The sequence below is a fragment of the Ochotona princeps genome, chromosome 9 (assembly GCF_030435755.1).
Source record: "Ochotona princeps isolate mOchPri1 chromosome 9, mOchPri1.hap1, whole genome shotgun sequence".
In the NCBI taxonomy this organism is placed as follows: domain Eukaryota; kingdom Metazoa; phylum Chordata; class Mammalia; order Lagomorpha; family Ochotonidae; genus Ochotona; species Ochotona princeps.
In genome coordinates this window covers 54,210,665-54,232,624 of record NC_080840.1, presented here as the reverse complement: position 1 = coordinate 54,232,624, position 21,960 = coordinate 54,210,665, and the positions used below count along the sequence as shown (strand labels likewise).

Sequence of the window (21,960 nt, the reverse complement as noted above, 5' to 3'; positions counted from 1 at the left end):
GGAAAAGAAAAGAAAAAAGAAGAGGAAGAAGAAGAAAGAGAGAGAGAAATAAAGAAAGATGTTGTACCATTACTTGGTGAGGACACCAGATGATGACCTTAATGATATGAATTCCAAATGTCCCATGTACCTCACTGCTATAAGCTGTTTAATATATTCCCTACTAATCTCTGCATTTTAACAGGAATCTCAATGTCTTAGGTGATGTTTATCAACCTGTGGTGATAGGATCCTTGGGGCACAGTGGAGACAAAGTTGGGGGCTCCTGCTGGCCTCTACAGGGTAAAAAACCAGCAACACTCCAAAGTGTGTGCAACCACTCCCACAACAAAGACTTACCTGTTCCAAAAATATCAACAGTGCTGTGCTACAGCAACATCTTGGATGCATCACAATTTGCAGAAGATCTACTGCTAAGAAGTATTTTGACAAGAAGAAAGGGGATTCCCTTAATAGAAATAGATAGAATTGGCAGTTGCCCGATGCCAGGCTGTAATGTCATTGACACAGGGAGCTCAGAGAAGACAAAGCAACCACCTTAGCAAGGTCTTATGCCACTTTTACCTACACTTCTAACTTTGCCTCCTGAACATATAAAGAACAAATGCATTTTCATAAAACAAACTTTTGTGCATTTTAAGACTTGTGTGATATACCCTTTTCTTCTTAAGTTTTTTCTTAAATCTGAATTGCTAAATAGTTCAAACATTTCTCACGAACCCAGTCTTTGTGTAGTGACAATTGCATATAAACTCTTATAGATTCAATTCTGAACCTCATATTTATCCCTATGAAGTTTCATATTATTTAAGTTCATATTTTATTTTTAATATATAAAAAATGAGCCTTGCCTTTCATCAGCTAAGTTTTGGGTAACAATATTGAACAGGACATGTTCTGGCACTTGCAAGTCCCTGGGGGCAGTACTGCAGGTTTACAACAAACAACAATCTATCCTTATGAGCAAAGTAATTCAATAAACCCACAGTGCCTGTACCATCATGTCTGCTCTATCACTCATTGCACATCTTTCCATCATCTGTCTATCCGTCTTATGCATAGGAAAGCCTTTTACAATGGTATGGGAAAAATCTCAGATAAGCTTTGTCACCTCCATGGATCTTATCTGGGAGCCAAAGTTTTCTATTTAAAACAGGGCTAATGTGGAATGAATGATGTTTCTTGCAAACTCACACTGGCTTCTGTCTCTCTCTCTCTCTCTCTCTCTCTCTCTCTGTCTCTCTCTCTCTCTCTCTGTGTGTGTGTGTGTGTGTGTGTGTGTGTGTGTGTGTGTGTGTATGGTGATAGGCAGAGAGGCAAAGCAGCACAGAGACAAAGAGAAAAAATGCACAGAGACCAGAGACAGAAACAATCAGAAAAACCTCCTACCTAACCATGGCTGGAACCGGCCAAAGACAGCAATCAAAAATTCCCTTCAGGTCTCCCACATGGAGGGCAGAGACACCGTCTCTGAGTCATCACCTAGCTTCCCAAGCAACCAGTTGGGCTAGTGTCAAAGTATCTGTGAGTCCTAATCTGTTACTCCATTTGGTTCATGTGTGACCTTGGACAAGTCACTTGCCTGTTCTGTATCTCCATGCCATTACTGCAATGTTAACAAAATTACCATATAATGGTATCAAATAAAGAATCAAATAATACCTGGTACTTGAAAATTTGCCTGCATGCAGTAGTTGGGATTAGAAGTTGACTTATTGGTTAGTGAGTACACACAACAGAGCTGTGACTTCAGTTCATACTGTTCAAATTTACAAATTGGTAAAAGCTTATTGCAATGTTTCCTATTTATTGGTTTTCAATTTCTTCTTAATCAAGTATGATCTATTTTGTATTTTTAAAAAGATGATCCTCTTTGATAGAAAATATGCCAATAAAATAAAGGTTAAATTCTACTACTCTGTCATGGCATCTGTTATAACTTCACCATCTGTTCCCATTATGAGCTTTGTCCCAACATGTTATTATTAGAACTTACATTTACAATCTTTCAAAATATGGAAAAAAAGAAATGGGGAAGAAAAAAACAATATTTTTGACTGAATGTGAATAGTAATTATATCTACACATAACAAATGAATCAAAGTACATCCATATATTTAAATGATTAATTTCAGCTCATTAATCTCATGGTGACCAACAATAGAAAAGGACAGATTGCAATTCTGTCAGGTGGGCTTCTGAACTAGTGGCTTCTACCAAGCAACTTTAACATCCCAAACACATAATTTCTGTTGTTAGGCCATAGTCAATAATGCACCCTAGAATTTTACCATAAAACAATTCAGCCTTTCTTCTTTTGGTTAATAATAAAGCAACAGAATAGCAACCAAAGCACAGAGCCAGAAGCAGAGGCCAGCTTTGTATTACAGAGAATGCCTTCCTTCAAAACGTGTGGGTGGGCCAGGCAGCACACCTAGAATTGATATAAACAAAAACGTGTTCATACCTTGAACAGTAACCTGGCAACAAGTATTAAATACATGTTCCATTAGTCCATTATTTCAGCTGTAAATATTTTCTCCCATTATAAATAAAAAACCTTTTAGAATATCAAAGGAAAAGGCTAAGTACTATAAACTGATATTGATGCAGGAAGCAGGCAAAATTTTAAAATGATACTTTTCAAAGATCACATTGGAGTAACCCAAATTTTCATCTCTAAAGTATTTTACAGCAAAAACCTCCTTGCCATTATGTCTGTTGAGAAGGAACTGCATGATTAGGTATCTCCTTCAAAGTAGGACTTATAATTGAAATGCAGACAACTTGAAAAACACCAATGCATATCTTAATGCCCTGTAATGTTTGTTTGATTGGAGCAGAAATATTCCTCTTTCCAACCACTGCAGAAGCTACACAACCTCACCTAGACTGGTTACTTCTACAAACATGCATTCTTTGATTCAAATGCTTCTTTCAGTGTCAGGATCATCTCCTATGCAAGATGCTCATGGGGATGATGTCAGTGACAACAGAAAAGATATGAGCAATTTGCAACAGAAGTTAAAGGACAAGGATGGACAGAGGAGGGGGATGGGAACGTTTTTCTGTTGTTTTTTTCCAGAAGGGTACATTGTCACACCCTCAATAGCTCAAAGTTTAAATCAAGACATGCTAACTCAGAAGCATATTTGCTGTTCTCACATTGTGTATGTACATGAATATACTCCTATTACACAAGAAACACTGGAGAAATATTCTGGACACAAATATACTTCTTTCTAGCAAAAAAAAATTGAAGGGCATATATATATGTTCAATCACATAAAAGCTAGAAATTTCACTATTAACACTGGAAGGAAAATTTCACGATGGAATAAGTGACTAAATGATAATAATAATAAGATACAAATCTCTAGGAAATTAATAAAATCAGTCACCATGGCATGGGACTGAAGCAGGGATGGAGGACATAATTTCATGGTTACCATGCTGGTCCAATGTCAAGCACAGGGCTTCCTCTTTAACAGTATTGCTATATAACTAATAAAATAATGAGAATTCCCAATAAAAGCTTTGCTAAAGACTAGTAACATAAAAATATGAATACATTCATAGAAATGGCCAATAACTTCACCTTCCATAGTGACCTGGACCTGAAATCTGTACCTTGTCAGTGTTAAATATTTCCTAATCCCTGGCCTAATCCCTTTAACATCATGCTACAACAAACAGCCTCCTATTTATCCAGACCCAATGTCCAGGCCAAAAGAGCTGAGAGTGCTCTTCCTCCAATCATTGGAGTCATCCTCTCAATTTCCAATTCTTAACTGGTATGCTCCCTCTCATCCAGGAAGAGCTTGAAATAAATTCACCTGACAAAGAAGCAAATAGGATCAGAAAATAGGCTACAGAGTGCCGGTATAAAATTCAGAAATGACATCAGATAGAAAGACTTTGAGTCCATAAAAGTGGAAGAGCTTTACAAAAAGAAAGCATGCATTGTAAAAGGGATAGGATCTAGAACTGAGCCTTAGTAATTTTCAAGCTTTAAAAAGCAGGTAAAGATGCAGTAAACCACAATGAAATGGCCTAAAGAGGTTGGAGATGGGAAAGGATGATGTCACTGAGACCCAGGCAAAGCAGTATCTCACCGGGTGGAATTGATGGGAGCCAGGGAGGACGGGAGACAAGAATGCCCCTGAAGCCAAGCACCTGTGGCATTCAGCAGTAAAACATTCTACAGTGATGGCAGTATTCTAGATTTACTGTGTCCAATCTAACAGTCACATATTACTATTCAGTTCTTGAAATACATCTGCTAAGGCTAAGGAATAAAACTTTACTATTTAACTTAATTCAATTTAAATAGCCATATGTGGCTGATGGATGTACAGTGTAGAATGTAAGATAGACAGCAAAATACTACAATGTTTGGACCCGGCGGCGTGGCCTAGCAGCTAAAGTCCTCACCTTGAACGCACGGGGATCCCATATGGGCGCCGGTTCTAATCCCGGCAGCTCCACTTCCCATCTAGCTCCCTGCTTGTGGCCTGGGAAAGCAGTAGAGGATGGCCCAAAGCTTTGGGACCCTGCACCCATGTGGGAGAACTGGAAGAAGTTCCTGGTTCCCAGCATTGGATCGGCGCAGCACCGGCCATTGAGGCTCACTTAGGGAGTAAACCATCGGATGGAAGATCTTCCTCTCTGTCTCTCCTCCTCTCTGTATATCTGACTTTGTAATAAAAATAAATAATAATAAAAAACTACAATGTTCAATAGCATGCTCTGAGATCAAGACTCAAACTTATCTCATTACATTACTCAACAAGGTTAAAATTTCTCATGTGCAAACAGGTATGATTTCTAAGGAGGAACAACATGGTTTGAAGCATTCGATTGGGCAAGGAAAGCTCCGGAGTCCCAGCCTAACTGCAGGACCCAGGTCTTGCAGCAGAGGCTGGCTGAGCTCTTGCGTTGTCTGTGTCTCGCTACAGGTTTGGAATGAAACCTGTTATAGACAAGGAGAATATCTCAACTTTCCGAAACAAGAAAAAGGATCAACATTTGCCCAGCTCTGTTGAAGCTGTCTGGAAGCTTCTACTTCATAATTGTTGGCCACCATGATAATCCAGTTTTTGAAATGGAGTTTTTGCCAGCTCGGAAAGCAGGATCCAAAGATGATCATCACCATCTGAACCAGTTCATACCACACGCAGCCCTAGATCTGGTGGACGAGAACATGTGGCTGTCAAACAACATGTACTTGAAAACTGTGGACAAGTTCAACGAGTGGTTTGTGTCGGTCTTTGTCACTGCACGGCATATAAGATTTATTATGCTTCATGATATAAGGCAAGAAGATGGAATAAAGAACTTCTTTATATATAAGTCATAAACATCAGTAAAGTTTGCAAAGAACCCGTCTTATGAGCCCCATTCTCTTATTCCATCAAGAGCGTTTGACAGAAAAGTTCAGTTTCTCAATAAGAAACACCTTTTAAGCTGAATGCAGAACAATTCCAAAATAAACAATGCTGCTGCAATGCGTAAACTCAGGAATGGGTACATTGTAAGTAACTTGATGAAATAACCCGGAAAAGGTATACTTTCAGTCTGTGTATCTAAATGTAATGTAATAGAATTCCCTTTATCTTTAAAAATAGCGCATTGTTTCATGTCACTTATCAATGTATCATCTTGGCATGTGAACAAAATTACGTTGAAGAGCTCTTTCTCAATAACCTGGAAATATTTTTATTTGGAAACTTGAGAATAAGCTTTTTTTTTCCTACATCAGATAAGTAGATTCGGACGTAATAATACAAAAGCAAGTATCAACATTTGGTAAACTTAAAACACAAAGACTATGCAATCGGAATGAAATTGATAGCATGTATGTTGACTTGAACATTAAATGCTAGAAACATTTAAAGGCAACATGTACCACTCTATCTACGAAGCTGAAGAAAACTTGCTTTGTAAAGAGCTAAATGTCACCAGCTCCCTGCCTTCATCAGGCTGTAATTAGAGATCTTGCTAGAATGCTTGAGTCTTGAGTTCATATTTGTAAAATGGAGGCTGGCCCCAAAGTTCTAGGTCATCATGAAATGTGTTGCTTCTTCCCTTTATATATCCAGGTATTTCTACTTGCTCCTAGTATTCTACATCAAATGAATCTGGATAGAATTATGATTGAAGTAAAGGTGGAACTGTATTAGTATTTTTACTCCTAGACTTTTTCCATTTGAGAGGTCTGGGAGCAGTCTCTTCTGATTTGTAATTCAATCTGTGATCTTACTCAAGTATGTGTTCACTGAAAATCAATCAAGTAATAAAATCAGATTGTTTAATGTGTTAATTGTGAGTACTTGAAGAATTTCATTTTGGAAAAACTTTAAAGTAATCCTAAGCTTGATCTTATCCTTGAACAAAGTTGCTACCATCTTTTAAGAGAAAAAGCATTCAATTGAATCATTTTTAGATGTGACACTTCTGAAAATTTGCAAATGAGAAAATAGATAAACCTATAAGCAAAAGCCTAAAATTACTTTGAATTGTTGGAAACAAATATAAAAAGTGATCTAAAAAGTAATTTAAAATATGTTTTATTATCCTTAACAAGTCTAAAAAGAAAAATCCATCAGCTAGGATGTAGATAATGAGCTTCAGTAGCATCGAAAGTTGAGTCAAAAGGCAAACACTGGCAATGATCATTTGAGCTCCACCTATGAACAGAGGCCCTTCAGTTACAAAAGTAACCCTTCCTTGTGTGAATAACACATACATTTGTTCATCTCAGATTATGTCACTGCAACGTCATCACATGTAGTTCTTGTTGCCCCTACTAATGTCCCTAAGAAACTGTCGGAATCCAATGTAGCTTTATCCAAATATAACGACAACTACTGCTGGCAAATGAGATAGCTGTGAATCTTCTTTGCAAGGAAAACTTGGCATTCTCTCAGGTGTACATTCTACTAGAGGTAGGTTTTGCATTTTTCCCCATGTACTCACACATGTACAATATCCAGAATTACTCTAGACCTTCCCAGGTAAATGTTGGATCTCAGAATCTCAAAGACTTTTCCTTGCAGTGACTTTCTTTAATAGCTGCCATCTAGCTAAAGGTGCTGTAAAGAAAGAAATCTCCTACCAGTGCCACAGAATAAGATATATATATTTGAATAAAAAATGCTGGATGCTATTTTCAGAAATTATTTGAAATTAAGAAATTACATAGAATTGCATAAACCAGTGTTCCTGATAACAGTAAATAAGGATGTTCTTTGGAATAATGAATGAGGTCTTTTATAAAATTATACAAAGAGAGCATTATCTCTTATAAAAAAGATGGAGAGCCTATAAATCAAGCATTTTGTATTTACAGTATATAAACTGAACCTGCTTCCTCCACTAAATTATATGAATGCCCTGGAATCTCCTGGACACTAAACTGAGTAAGTGAACAATTCAATGAGATAGAAGGAATATATCTATTTCCAACTAATAATCTATGTTAAACTTTAAGAAATAAATAGACAAGTCAGAGAAACAATTATAGGCTGATCAGTTGAGTGGGACATAATATCTTTTCAGGCTTTCTAACTCACTAACACTGCGGATAAAATGGTTCAGTGTCTAGCACATAAGATGGTGCGAGTCAGAGATCTTTTATCTGCTGGAGAACCATCAGGAATCACAGAATACAAAGTTTCTAACTCTTGTGTAAAACATTTTCATGTATCAGTACAGTGTAACTTTCTACCAAGTCTAGGAAGTAGAAATGAATAGCATCATTTGGGTTGGTGTTCTGGAACGGCAGGTCACCACTTACAGCAGAATCACAAGTGGAAATGCCTACTTGAGTTCTGGCTTCTCTACTTCAGATCCAATATCCTACTATGGCACCTGGAAAGGCAACAGAACATGGCCCAAACACAGAATGTGGGCCGCTGATACCCAACAACAGAACATGGTCCCTGACACCCAGGTGAGAAATGAGATGCGGTTTCTGGTTCCTAGAGGTTGCAGTAATTATTGAGTGAATCAGTGGATTTACGATCACTCTTTATGTCTCCTTCTCTCTTTAACTCTGAATTTCAAAACAAATAAATCTTTCTGAAATCAAAAATTTTAAATTTGAAATACTATCATTATTCCTATTTTTTTAGTTGAGGAAAAAGACACAATGTCATGGACCAAGGATAATCTATGTTATTACTGAAATAATAAGTTACAAAAGACCTTCTAGAAGGTTATTCAGTAATAAATTAAAAAATCAGAAACTGTATATATCTTTTCTGTACAGCAGTTTGTCAACAAAAATCAACCACTGAATTAATCATGTGTATGTGTATTTACCACAGCCATAGTTATCACTGCAATCATGAAAATTTACAAACATCCAATAAAATGATGAGTTAAGAGTGTTATAATTAATGTACACAGTGGAATGCCTTTAAACTGAGTTATCAATATTTTTGTGTGTAAAATATGATCGTAATTGAAATTTTCAAGGGTGCAAAACAGTTAAATGGTATGATTCAGCTTTCTTGCCCATGTACAAGGAGACTTTTAAAAGTTATCACTTTTACTTCCTATTTGTAATCAATGGATATTCAAATGATTGTATAAGGAAAACAAAATGGAAAACACACACACACACAATATCTAGTTACTAAGCTAAATAATGTGCCTATTTTAATTGCCTTGCCATTTTAAACATAGCACACAAATGATGGAAGTCTACCAATGATGACAAAATAGACAAAAGGCAACATTTACAAACCTAACAATATAGCATTGACATGTAGTTAGGCATTTGATGGTTACATAGAACCACTTATGTTTAACCCAAAGGCTCTTTGGAAACGTTAAACTGAGAAACTTTGAATTCAAATTCATGAAAGTTATTGTTTCCCTTCTTAGTTAAGAATTACCAGCCTTTCCCTTTCAGAACAATAAAATAGTTATTATCATCTAGCATCTATTTGCACATATCAAAATAATCAGAAAGGATACTGAAACCCTGTTTCATTCAGCTCTCTTCTCCTAAATAACTGAAATACTTCAAGCTTTGTTTCTCTAATATATTTCTTGTTTTTTTTTAAACAATGCTTATTTTATTTGAAAGTCAAAATTACAGAGAGAGTAGGAGCGGCAGACAGATCCTAAATTTTCTGGTTCACTTCCTAAATGGCCACTACAGACATTGCTGAGCCAGTCCAAAGGTGGGAGTCAGGAGTTTCTTCAAAGTCTCCCATGTGGGTGCAGGCGCCCAAGAACTTAAGCCATCCTCTGCTGCTTTCCCAGCCATAAGCTAGGAGCTGAATCAGAACTGGAGCGGCTGGGACATGAATCAATGCCCATATGGAATGCTGGCACCACAGGTAGAGGATTAGTGTGCAATGCTACCATGCTGTCTCTAATAGCTAAATTCTTTAAAATTTATATCACTATAAGGAGACCATATTCCACGTATTTCATAGATAAAATTTTAAGATAACCGTACTTTCTCACTCCTTCTCCCTCAAACTCTCTCATTTTCTTTTCTTCCCAATTTTTAACAAACTTTTAATTCACTTTAAAACCACAGGCTGCATGTATCACTAACCAGAATATCCAACAAATAAAAAGTAGAAAGACTACTGTCTCAAATATCCAACATTTTAATTTTGTCATCTCCAAGCCTTCTTTTTTCCTGACACTATTTGTCATACTAGCTTTCTTTCCTTTTAGTTTCTCTCTTCTACCCACCCCAAACTCCACTTACATTTATTTGCAAATTTTATTAATTCAGACTACCAGCATATAGCCTCAATGTGTAATTGAACACACAGGAAGTGTCTGTTTCCCAAAACAATCTTCTGAGGGACTCTTAATTGTCTCAGACTGAATACAACACAGCCTGAAATTCAATCTTGACTGTCTTTCCAAATTGCACACATAAAATATTCGTTGAGCTCAACACTGCCATACATATACCCATTTGCCAAGTTGTATAAGTGAATTCAGTTATTGTGACATAAAATGGTTTATTATATCAATGAAACATAGATGCATTCACTAAACCCTAGCTAGCATATCAAGGCATTTGGGGCATTCATCCAATCTAAAAACTCCATCAACAATTGTGCTGACTTGATAGCCATGAAGTCAAACAATGACAAAAACGCACTATGTCAAAAGCAGAAAATTATCCTAATCAAAATGTCACTTCTGAAAACATCTTTCTTAAATGATAATATTGTAAACAGTAATTTCCACAGTGATAATTAAGCACAATTAAATGTTAGATTTTTATTCAAGCTTCATTCATTGGTTACATCTTATTTTCTGAGCTGAATTCAATTCCTCTTTCAAGTATATTTTGTTCCTATCAGGGTAAATGGAGGTGTGTGTGTGTATGTCTGTGTCTGCATGTGTGTGCCTGTGTCTATGTATATGAATGTGTGTGTATGTGTGTGTGTGTGTAACCTGTCAAGTTAATTAAAGGTACGTCTGGCCAAATTACAAACTCAGTGGCTCAAAAGTACTTTCTGTAACCCTAAGTAGAGTTGGGACTAATGAAGAAACATGGAGACGCATACATCAGTGCTCACAATGAGCCAACAGGTGCCTGGGCATAACTCTATGCTAGGCAGTGATTGGAGCCTAGCCTTCTTTTCCCAAACTGGACTACACTAGTCAGGACTTTCACATTTTTGCTTGTTCGTGCAAATAGAAAGTAGAGATTTCTAGGGGTAATCAGATAATGTTGCAAAGAAAACACAAGGAAGGTTTGAACCGTAGAAGTAGTGGAAGCAAAGGGAACATCTATACTTTCCATTTGTGGAAATGTAATCCCCAAATGCATTTGTTCTTGCTGTTTGGAGTTCAGAGCCTTTGGAAGTAGTTAATACTAGACAAGACTGTAAGGGATGGGCTCCAATGATGGCTGTATTGCTTTATAAGGAGAGCTCTGAGCTAGTGGCCAGGTCCCATCATTCACACCCTCTGCTGTATTAGATGCAGTGAAACTTCATCTCATTCCTGTACTATGCTCTGGGATTTCCCAGTTTCCAGAACCATGAGTCAAATAAACTTCAATTCTTCTATTAGTACTCAGGTTCGGGCATTTTATGTCAGCCACAGAAAATAGACTGAGACAATCTGCTTACAGCCTGTATCTTTAAACAAAAGCTCACTGCAAATGACTACTATACTATAAAAAAAATTATGCATGGATCTCAAGATATTTTGCACAAAAAAAAAGGATCTTTTAATCTTAAAAGAAAGATCGAACAAATCCAGAAAGAAAAGCCACAGAAACAACCATTACAACAACAATCCAGTAACTTTTATTTAAAGCAATTCTGCTCTGAAGAGGTATGGGCAGAGGTAGAAGTACATAAACATTATTCTTGATTAATTTACCAGTTGGAATGTGAAAAGTGTAATAGATTTTCTTCATTTGTGGGAAAGGAAATAGATTCTTCCTAGAGTTTTATTCAGAAGATGACCTGATCACTGCCATTAGGACTGCAGTGGATCTGAACTAGACAAACAACATAACACTGTAAACTCTCAGTCACCAATGACTCAAGAATTACATTATGTTTTTGTCCTTTTAAGCAACAATTGGCTATAGGCTGCTATCTACAAATCAATGCAATGTCCACATTTTGTAAAAGATTTATTTATTTTTATTGCAAAGTCAGATACACAGAGAGGAGGAGAGACAGAGAGGAAGATTTCCGTCTGATGATTCACTCCCCAAGTGAGTGCAATAGCCAGTGCTGTGCCGATCTGAAGCCAGGAGCAAGGAGCTCTTCTGGGTCTCCCACTTGGGTGCAGAGTCCCAAGGCTTTAGGCCGTCCTCCATTGCTTTCCCAGGCCATAGGCAGGGAGCTGGATGGGAAGCAGGACTGCCGGGATTAGAACCGGTGCCCATATGGGATCCCGGCACATTCAAGGCAAGGACTTTAGCCGCTAGGCCATCGTGCCAGGCCCGTAATATCCAATTTTGATTCACTGAGTTATATAAGTGCATGTGGGTTTTCAGTACAGTGATATTCATATAAGTGTGCTTGTTTTGTTCATAGAGTAAGTCTCATTTATCTGACAATCCTATGGAAAAAGCTTAAAAGCATTTAATAAGTCACTGGATATTCACATAAGTGCTTGATGTTTCATTCTCCATTCTCATTTTCAAGATAAATCTCCACTTTTTGCAAGTTATAATTTATAAACTAAATATCTTGGTATTCTTAATGTCAGTCTTTGTAACTGGTTCAAGCCTTTAAACTTTAAAAGTTCTTCACAACACAAGCATCTTGTGTTTTTTTTTATCAATTATTCACCAACTTACCAGTCATATTTGGATATCATTTAAGATATTTAGGGTTGCAAATAACAGAAATGCTAACTAACTTTAATTTTTAAAAAGTGTCGGTTCTATTAGATAAGAAAGTCTCTGTATGTGCTAATTCCTCAGCAACATCACCAAGGTTCAAGCTGTCAGCACAGTGGATTTTATTCTATAATAGGCTCCCCTATTGTTTCAGTAGAAAGTTACACCTAAGTCTGTCAACAAATCATGATTTAGCCAAGAAAAAAAAAAGGTTGCTAAAAGTAAATCCAATTAAGAAGATGAGGATGAGTCCTCACAGGTCTATTTTTGCTAATGAGATAGCAAAACATTTCAAAGACTCTTATTGACACACATTTTTATAGTATCTTTTCCTATGTGAAGAAAGAAATGTCCTGACATCTTGTTTCCACTAATTATTATTTCAAAATACAGATCCTTATTTAATCTTCTTAACTACAGTAAGGTATGGAATATTGTAGAGCTGAAAACAGAATGGAGTAAACATCACTCATTACTTACTGCAATACTTTATGCTTTTAACTTCAGCTTTGCTTGCTTGGCTAGGAAACTGTGTGAGTGAGACTGTGTGAGCTCACAGGCTGGACTGCCTAAGTGACCTTCAGCACAGATAATCCTCAGTTCCCAGGAATCAAGGCCTCAGTCTGGTTATCTGGACTGCAGGACCAAAGAAGAGATGGGTAAAAGCTGTCCAGACATAATAAGCTATTGTAAAATGCCCCTATAAAAATGCTGTAAATGTGCTGTTCAGGGCACACTCTGGAAAGGGGTGTCGGTCCTGTTTGGTAGGTCAGTTGCCTTAATTCTCACTGTAATAAAACTTTGTTGTGATCATCACTCGTGTATGTATCATTCTGTTTTAGTGGTGGAGTGGATGAAACAATACAACCTGCAAATGGTTGGTTGTATGGATTTAGAGAGCTAAGTAACCTCCTAAACGCATGAGTTACGATTCTAGTAAAAAGAGACAGCTAGTATCTGAACACTTTGTCACTGTAATATGCAAGAAGTTTTTTTTGGCAGAACTCCAATTTGGACACTTCCACGTGATCTTGGCTAATTATTTAAATTATTTAAGCCAGATCATTTACTTTTTAAGAAGAAATCATAGGGATTCTTTGTAGCATTGGGAGAAATAGGGCAACAGCTTAGTACATATATGATGTCCCTTGGAGATTCACTCTCCAAATCTCAAAGTTCATACTGAAAAATTACAAAGAAGTTCAGATATTTCTGTTTGTATTGGGGATTACTAGGGCCGCAAATGATATATTATGTCTGGTCTGTTTCAAATTATAATAAATTCTGTTTTATACAAATAATAAAATTGATTTGCATTTGCTGTGTCTCAGTCAGTATTATGGAAAATATTTTTAGTCATACTTCATACAGAAACTGAATATCAAGTATTAAATTTTACATTATGTATTTGCCATAGATCTATCTAACATATACAGGAAAATACAGTTTAAATAAGCTCCACAACAAAAATTCTAAAATATAAACATCAAATTACTAAGAAAATTGTAATATATCATTTTATCTTTATTACCAAAAATAATCTCTTGTATTATAACTTTAACTATTTTATATGCCAAGTCTATTATTTGGATAATATTTATTTACTTATTTATTTATTTGTTTCAAAATCAAAATGTAGGAAAATGTCCTGATTTTTTTTTTACCATAACACTACTATTTGCAAAATATAGTATATCAAGCAACAGAAATGAGTTCTACTATAACATTATCAGTGTGATAGCTTATGGGATAAGAGAGCTCACACTGTCTCTGTTTTTCAGCTGAAAAATTTAAGCTGAGAACAGAGGAAGTGGTATACATTTCATAGATTAGGAGGCTCTATACATCTCTGCACAGGACTTGGTGAGAAATGTCACACTGAATCAATCGTTAGTGTTCCAATGATCCTTGCACGACAGAGCCTAGAGGGAAAATGTTTTAGAGAGAATATTTGTTTTCTAAGGAATGATTTATTTTTACTTAAAGTCAGAGTTACAGAGAGACACAGAGAGAGAGAGAAAGGAGAGGTTCACTCCCCAAATGCATGCAATGGGCAGAACTGAGTAACTCTGAATCTAAGAGCCAGGCCTTCTTTTGGGTCTCCCATGTGGGTGCAAGGGCCAAAAGACTTGGGCCATTCTCCACTGCTTTCCTAGTCCACACACATGGAGCTGGATTAGAAGTAGAGTATTTGAAACTTGAACTGGTTTCCTAATGGGATACCAGCACCTAAGGCGGGGAATCAGTTTACTGGGCCACCACACCAGCCGCTGTAAAGAATATCTTTAAATTTAAAAAGCTGGATTGTTTCAGCTACACCTTTAACCCCTCTGGGTGGTAACTTTCAAGTCCATATGGAATGTCTTTGTGTTAATTATAAAACGATTAATTAAAATATCCACACTTCTACACTCTGCTTTGTAAGAATGGTATGAGAACTCCACCCAATTCATTCCCTGTGTCAACTGTCTTCCTGTTAGACACACCAACAGACTTGAAAACAAAAGAGAGGCTCATTCCATCCTGATGACTTGTTATTGCTGTCGTTATAACTTTTGGGCCAACTGGGTTCCTATCTCTAGCTTCTTTTGGCACTTAGGAACCAATCTAGTCACAAGTCCTCCTGGGTACCCACATCATGTAGACAGGAGAAGCTTCTTTCATAACAGAAGTCCCTTTTCTGAGAATGTAAATTCTGATAACTTTGATTTCATTCCATTGCTTGCCCTGGCTCTAAGGTTAGAGGTTTCCAGACACTAATAAGACTGTGTTGCTCCAATGTTTCCCTATTTACTTTTTCTCTCTTCCAAGTCATGTTCCAACAAATCTCCACCCCTTTGATTACAGGAGAGTTGGAATCAAATGTCACTTATCCAACTCAGCAAATCATTAGAACGTGAGAGCTAACATTTTATATTACGAGATAATTCAGCTCCCTTTATTGTTATGTTCCATTGATTTGGCTTAAAATCTTTAGAATCTATTTATTTCTATAAGTGTTTCCCAAATTCATACCAAACTAAATTAAAGAAATTATATTGTATAGGCTGTCTACTAAAGTGTGCCTTCCAGAAAAAAAAAAAGCTGTTATCAAACTCTAGAAAACAAATGGATGGAGTGGGTCTTGAGGAACAAATACACACAGTTGCGAGACAGCTCAGGTAGAGTTATTCAGAGTCCACAGACAAAAGAAAGCTGTTCACAGTGCATCATGAAACAAATGGTTTACAGAGATAAAAATAATTTCATGAACCTACTATGTGCAAACTTTCCATTCACCTATACATACTCTAGAAAGGCCAAAGGACATTTTCTCCAGGGAAAAATAGTGGTTACACACAAAAGTTGTAAATAAGGTCTCTGCTGCAAACACTTTGTAAAAATCAACTCCAATTGGATCAAACATCTAAATGTAAGATGTGAATAGACTGGGGAACAATGGGGATGCACTCTAAGACATTAGCATAGCCAACACTTTTTTTGTATAGGAAACCCAAAAATACAAGCAATAAAAGAAAATACAAACAATTAGGATTGTATCGAATTGAGAAGCTTTTGCACACCAAAGGAAGCAATCAACAGAGTGAACACACAACTGGCAAAATGGGAGAAAATATTAGCAAATGATCTAATAATGGATTTAACAATCAGAATATATAAGAAACTCAAAGAATTCAACAAAACTTTAAATAACATGGATAAAAAATGGTAAAACAAAAACAAGATGTCTGAAAGACATTTTTTAAAAGAAGGAGTACCAAATAGAGAGGGGTGCGATAGCCTAGCATCTAACATCCTTGCCTTGCACACATCAGGATCCCATATGGGTGCAGGTTCTAATCCTGGCAGTCACACTTCCCATCCAGCTCCCTGTTTGTGGCCTGGGAAAGCAGTCAAGAATGGCCCAAAGCCTTGGAACCTGGCACCAATGTGGGAGACCCGGAAGAGGCTCCTGGCTCCTAAATTAGGATCAGTGCAGCTCTGGCCATTGCGGCCGCTTGGGGAGTGAATCAGCAGATGAAAGACCTCTCTGTCTCTCCTCTTCTCTGTAAATCTGACTTTCCAATAAGAATAAAATAAATATTTAAAAAAAGAAAAGAAAGAATCACAATTTACAAAAACATGAAAAAATGCTAATCATTGGAAAATTTGAAATAAAGACTATAATGAGCTATCATTTGAGTCCAGTTTGAATAGATCTTGTCAAAAAAAGTCAAAAGTAAATGCTGGCAAGAATGTACTTTCCGTTGGAACTAGGAAGCATAAACTAAACATAGAGTCCAACATCTTATAGTCCAGTCTAGTTTCTCAGCTTCCTGGGGAGACCCTGACCGGTCCGAGGGCAGAACCATCAGATTATCAACCCGATCAATTATAGGCTCCAACATACCCTCAGCAACAATTAACTTCGTTGTGTAACTAATAGTTATAGTATTGAGTAACCAATATGTTAAAAACAATTGCAATTTCTTAACCATCTTCTGTGATCACCTCATTGTCAATTCAGTTTTAGTTTATACACAACATATAACATAATATACATAAAATAACATGTTTTACATAACATCATGTCCTCTTAAATTAACGCAAACATGTGGTATTCCCAGTTCCAACGAAACTGTATCACATAATACAATGTAATCAATGAATAAAAATAAATAAATAAATAAGCCAGATTTTAAAAAAAAAAGAATGTACTTTCCTTCTGCTTTCCCTGTACTTGCTGGAGGGAGCTACACAACTGACTGCAAACAAAGAGCCATGTACCAACCACAATAAATAACATCAAACTATAAACCTGTGGTGACAGAGCTTGGAAACTTGCCCCAAGGAGACAAATCTGATAACCAAAAACATAGTGACCAAGAGCAAAAGAAGAGACAAAAGCACAATGAATATTACTGAAGACTCCCCTGCAAAGGAGCAAAACCCTTTGCCAACCTCAGAGTTCAGTGAGGAAGACATCAAGAAAATGGGGATACAGGATTCAAAACACTTGTCATAATACTTCTTATCAACAACAAGAAGGATGGAAAGCAGACATTCAAGGAATTTAAGGAATATGTCACACTGGAAATTAATCAAATGAAAGCTGATATATCAGGAATGAAGAATGGAGTGGAACAAATTTAAAGTATAGTGGAGAGTCTCCAAAATAGAATGAAGGATACAGAAGCAAGAATCTCAAAATTGGAAGATATTTTCTGTCACCAGGAGGAAACTAACAAAAAGCTGAAAGCAGAGCTGGATCAGGCTAAAAATATAAAGTATTCAAGAATTGAAAGACACTATTAAAAGGCCTGATGGCCTGGGAAAGCAGCATAGTTCAGCCCAAGGCCTTGTGCACTGCACCCATATGGAAGGCCCAGAACAAGCTCCTGGGTCCCAGGTTCGGATCACCCCAGCTCTGGCCATTGTGGCCATGTAGGGAATGAATAGCAGATGGAAGATTTCCCTCTTTCTCTCACTCTCTCCATCTCTCTGTGTCTGTTTCTGTCTCGCTCCCTCTCTCTGAATTTTCTTCTTTCTTTTCTTTTTTGAATTTATTGTTTTCATAATATGTTTTTGTAGGTATAGGGATTTATCCCTCTCCCTCCCCTTGTTCTTGTTCTCCACCCCTGTCCCTTCCCCTCCACCATATTTCCCCATAATACCACAGTAGTACACTCCCTAAATACAGGCTACAAGTTTAACTTTCTGACATTTAAGTGTGCCATGACATGATATATACAGGCAAAGGGAAAATACACAGTATCATATTTAAGATGTATATTCAAAAGTTTCATTTGATTAGCCAGTTGACCCATTGCACCGACCCCATTAGGATTTCTGCTTTTATTCAGAAGTTGAGATGCTTACCATATAGTACCCTTACTTCCCAGTATGCAGAATTTCTATCAGTCCTCAATTTAAATTCATTCTTGGAAATATATAAAAATGAAAAAAAAATAAGTTGTTTCATGGGTGTGCATATCCCATATCTTACCAAACTATTAGAAGAAGGAAAGTTTTCCAACTTATTCAAAGATATCCATATACAAAAATCTACTCATATTGCAACAATGCTTCTTCTAAAAGTCAGGAAACACTAAGTCTTGTCACTTCTATTCAACATTTTATTAGAGATCTTATCAATAAAGTGAGACCAGTTTAAAAAAATGCAAAAAAAGAGTGAAATAACTCATGTTTTATAATTCTTATCAATAAAAGAGATTGAGAGAAAAAAAATTAAAAAGTAAAAGATGCAACTGGAAAGGAACAATACTGTCAATTCCAAAAACAAAAGGTTTTTACATAGGGAGCTCAAAATGCCAAGCTAAAGAAAAATAAGAAGGAAATTTAGCACATTTCCAAGTCCACAATTAAAATTTAGGTGATAACTTCACTTTATCATAACTAAATCTACTTTTCAATTCAATCAGAGAAATACAATTGCTGTATAAAGTCCTCTTCATAAGCTGCTCTTTTGCACGGAGGAGCAGACGCTCTTACAAGCCATTCCTTTGAGCTGAATGTTCCTCTAACAACACGTTCAATACAAGAGGACACAGAAGTAAATGTACATAGATTTGACAACACCATAACAACACAAGTAAAGCAACAATTGTCAAACTATCTTTTGTTAGTTCACCACTGCATGACATTCAGATATTAAGACATAAAAGCTATATTAACAAGGAAAAAATCAAATTCAGAACTGATCTGTACATATTGTATTATTGTAATGAACACCTTTCATCGCTTATTTAGTATGAGACTCCATAACACCAAACCCTCTACTTGAATCCCAAATTTTCCATCTATATGAGAAAGAAGGCAATCAAACAGATGTCAATTTAACTGTATTTATCTTATTCATGCACAGATTGAATCATGCATAATTTTCCTGTGGATGTTATTTACACATTTTCGCAATTTTTTACAATTTTGCAGTTACAATATTTGCAATTTATTTAACTTGGGACTCCTTCTGTCATGAACAATAGAACATTCAAACCAATCTGGCTTAAACACAGAAAGATCCACTGACTCATACAACCATCCCTAGACATTTAAATTCCTTTAATTTTTATAGATCACCTGATTTGAGACCTTTCATGTGTTTCCTCTGTGAAGACTGGAAACAATGTGAAAGTCAACCTGATTTGTGTGTAAGACAAATGTTATTTTGTGTTGTTGTACACTATGCTTTCTTTTATTCATTTATTATTCAACAAGTATTCAATGGAAATTTTTCTTTAAAGACTTACTTCATTTGAAAGGCCAAGTTAGAGAAAAAGGAAGAAAGAGAGAGAAATAGAGTGCTCATCTATCTGCTAGCTCACTCATCCAATGCACGCAATGGCCAGCGCTGTGCTAGACAGAAGGTAGAAAACAAGAACTTCTTCCAAGTTTTCTACATGGGTGCAGGGACCTAATCACTTGGGTCATCTCACGTTTCTTTCCCAGGCATGTTAATAAGGAACTTGCCCAGAGTGGAGCAGCCAGAATTCGAACCAGCATCCATACGGGATGCCTGAATAGCCTTACATACTATACCACAAAGCCAGCCCCCTTGATGGGAATTTTACAACATGTATATGCTAAGTTATATACTTAGGACCATTAGAAAAAAATTAGCAATATAGACAGAAAACAACCTAGAATCCAGGACGCATTTACGTGTCAATGTGATGAACCACAATACTGAATAGAATGAGTAGTTCTTATGCACAATGGAAGCTCAAAGGAGTGGAAAATCCAAGGTCGTTCAACAGTGACAGGGAAGCACCTTCAGCACTGTGCTGATGTGCACACAGCCTTCCTTCAGAAATAAGCACTCGTTCTGCCAGCTACAAGGGGTTTTGGCTGCTGAGATCTTTTAGCGAAAAAGAGGCTTTTTCTAGAATTGTCCTCCAAACGGTCTGTTTTTGAAGATGGCTTTATGTCAAGTACATAGACCCAACCCTGCTTCTATAAAACAAACTTTCATTATCTTCCATTTCTAGAACTTTCTAGGTGAACCATACTACTCAAACACACTTCCCTGGCTCTCTCCAGGGTGCAACTCCGAAGTGTACAACACAACTAAATATATGCACGAAAAACTCCATCTCAGGCTCTATTTGCAATAAACTGGTCCACAAGATTCTAGGGTGAAAAAAGGAGTTTCAAATAGATTATCAAGCAAAACTTTGACTTTGTATATGTTGAGAAAACAGGGAAATTTACCCTGGCATTTACCAAAGGCAGTATATGGAGTCAATGAAAATCATGGGAGACCTGGAATGACAACAATTTGGATTCACCCCGTAATTCACTGTTTCAAGAGGTTTGCATCCTCTGTAACCCAGGGCCATGAATTCATCCTTCTGGATATTTAGAGGAGCAGCTAAAAGCAAAAAAGCACAAGCAAGGAGACCCTTTAAACCTCAATTATCCTTTAAATTTATATGAATTCTACATTCTGCTCACAGTTGCCAATGCACACCGCTGTTGAAAAAAAGCATGGCTATAAGAAATAGGAAAACAATACTAGGTATTTTTAAAATTTATTTTTGATAAAAGGTAGAGAGACACAAACAGATGTTTCGTTCACCAGTTCACTTCTCAAATGCCTGTAACAGCCTACACTGAACCATGCTAAAGTCAGGAGTATGGAAATCAGTCCAGGATTTCCATGTGGTTGGCAGGGATCCAAGTATTGAGTCATCAGCTACTACCTCTCAGAATCTGAATCAGTAAGAAAAGAAAATTTAAAAATAGAAGAGGGATTTAAGCCTAGGCACTCCCTAGTGTCAACTTAATTACTACAACAAACATTTCTACCTATTTTTTCCATGGAAATGGCATATATGAATATTCCTATTTGGTACAGTTAACATATCAGCCACTAGCAGAATGGATTGAGGCAGGACAATCAAATTGTATTGACACCAGCACTAATTTGACAATAAGAAAGTGGTACAAACACATTGTAAAGAACTCATTGAACCTATTTGATAATCTGCTAGCTATACTTACTTAAGAAAAAAAAAAGATTGATCACTGGGTTATGAGAATAAATTTTAAATCATAACTGAAACAAAAAGAAAGAAGTGTAAAATATTTTGTGCTATCTCAGTTCTTCTTTTGTAATATACCTATAAGATGATGTGTATAAAAGGTTCTTCAAATTTGATTCACTGAAAGACTTCTGTGAAATAGCCATCCTGTGCAGACAGCTGTTGACATGTTAATAGTAGAGTACATTTCAACTTGGCCTGAGACATGCCCGCAGAGATTCGACGGACTAGAACTATGTTACAAGAAGGCATTCCCTTACTTCCTGGAGACTGCTTTAGCTCTCCTCCTTTCATGTATATTGTGTTTCAGCCCTGAGTATTCCTACAAAGAGCTGCAGTCCCAAATGAAATAATACAAAGCTTTGTGCAGCGAGGTGGCATGCCTTCCCCACAAGAGGACTTTAAAGAACAGGGAGGAATGCAGATGGCGTGATAGTGGGATTGTATTTGAAAACCCGGACTCATTCTTTGCACCTGCCTACCTGGCACTATTACTACTCAAGTGACTACTCAATTATCATTCTACTGTACAGTGGTCCTCTCATTGCTGTTCCTAATTTG

The 21,960-nt window shown here is 36.7% G+C and overlaps 1 protein-coding gene and 1 pseudogene across 1 annotated transcript in view; one reads left to right on the top strand and one right to left on the bottom strand.

Moving 5' to 3' along the window:
- Positions 1-5,470, top strand: part of LOC105941991 (trafficking protein particle complex subunit 2-like) — a 42,377-nt pseudogene extending 36,907 nt beyond the window's left edge.
- Positions 1-21,960, bottom strand: part of C9H8orf34 (chromosome 9 C8orf34 homolog) — a 180,641-nt gene that overhangs the window by 145,552 nt on the left and 13,129 nt on the right. The gene's annotated exons all lie outside the window — the stretch shown is intronic.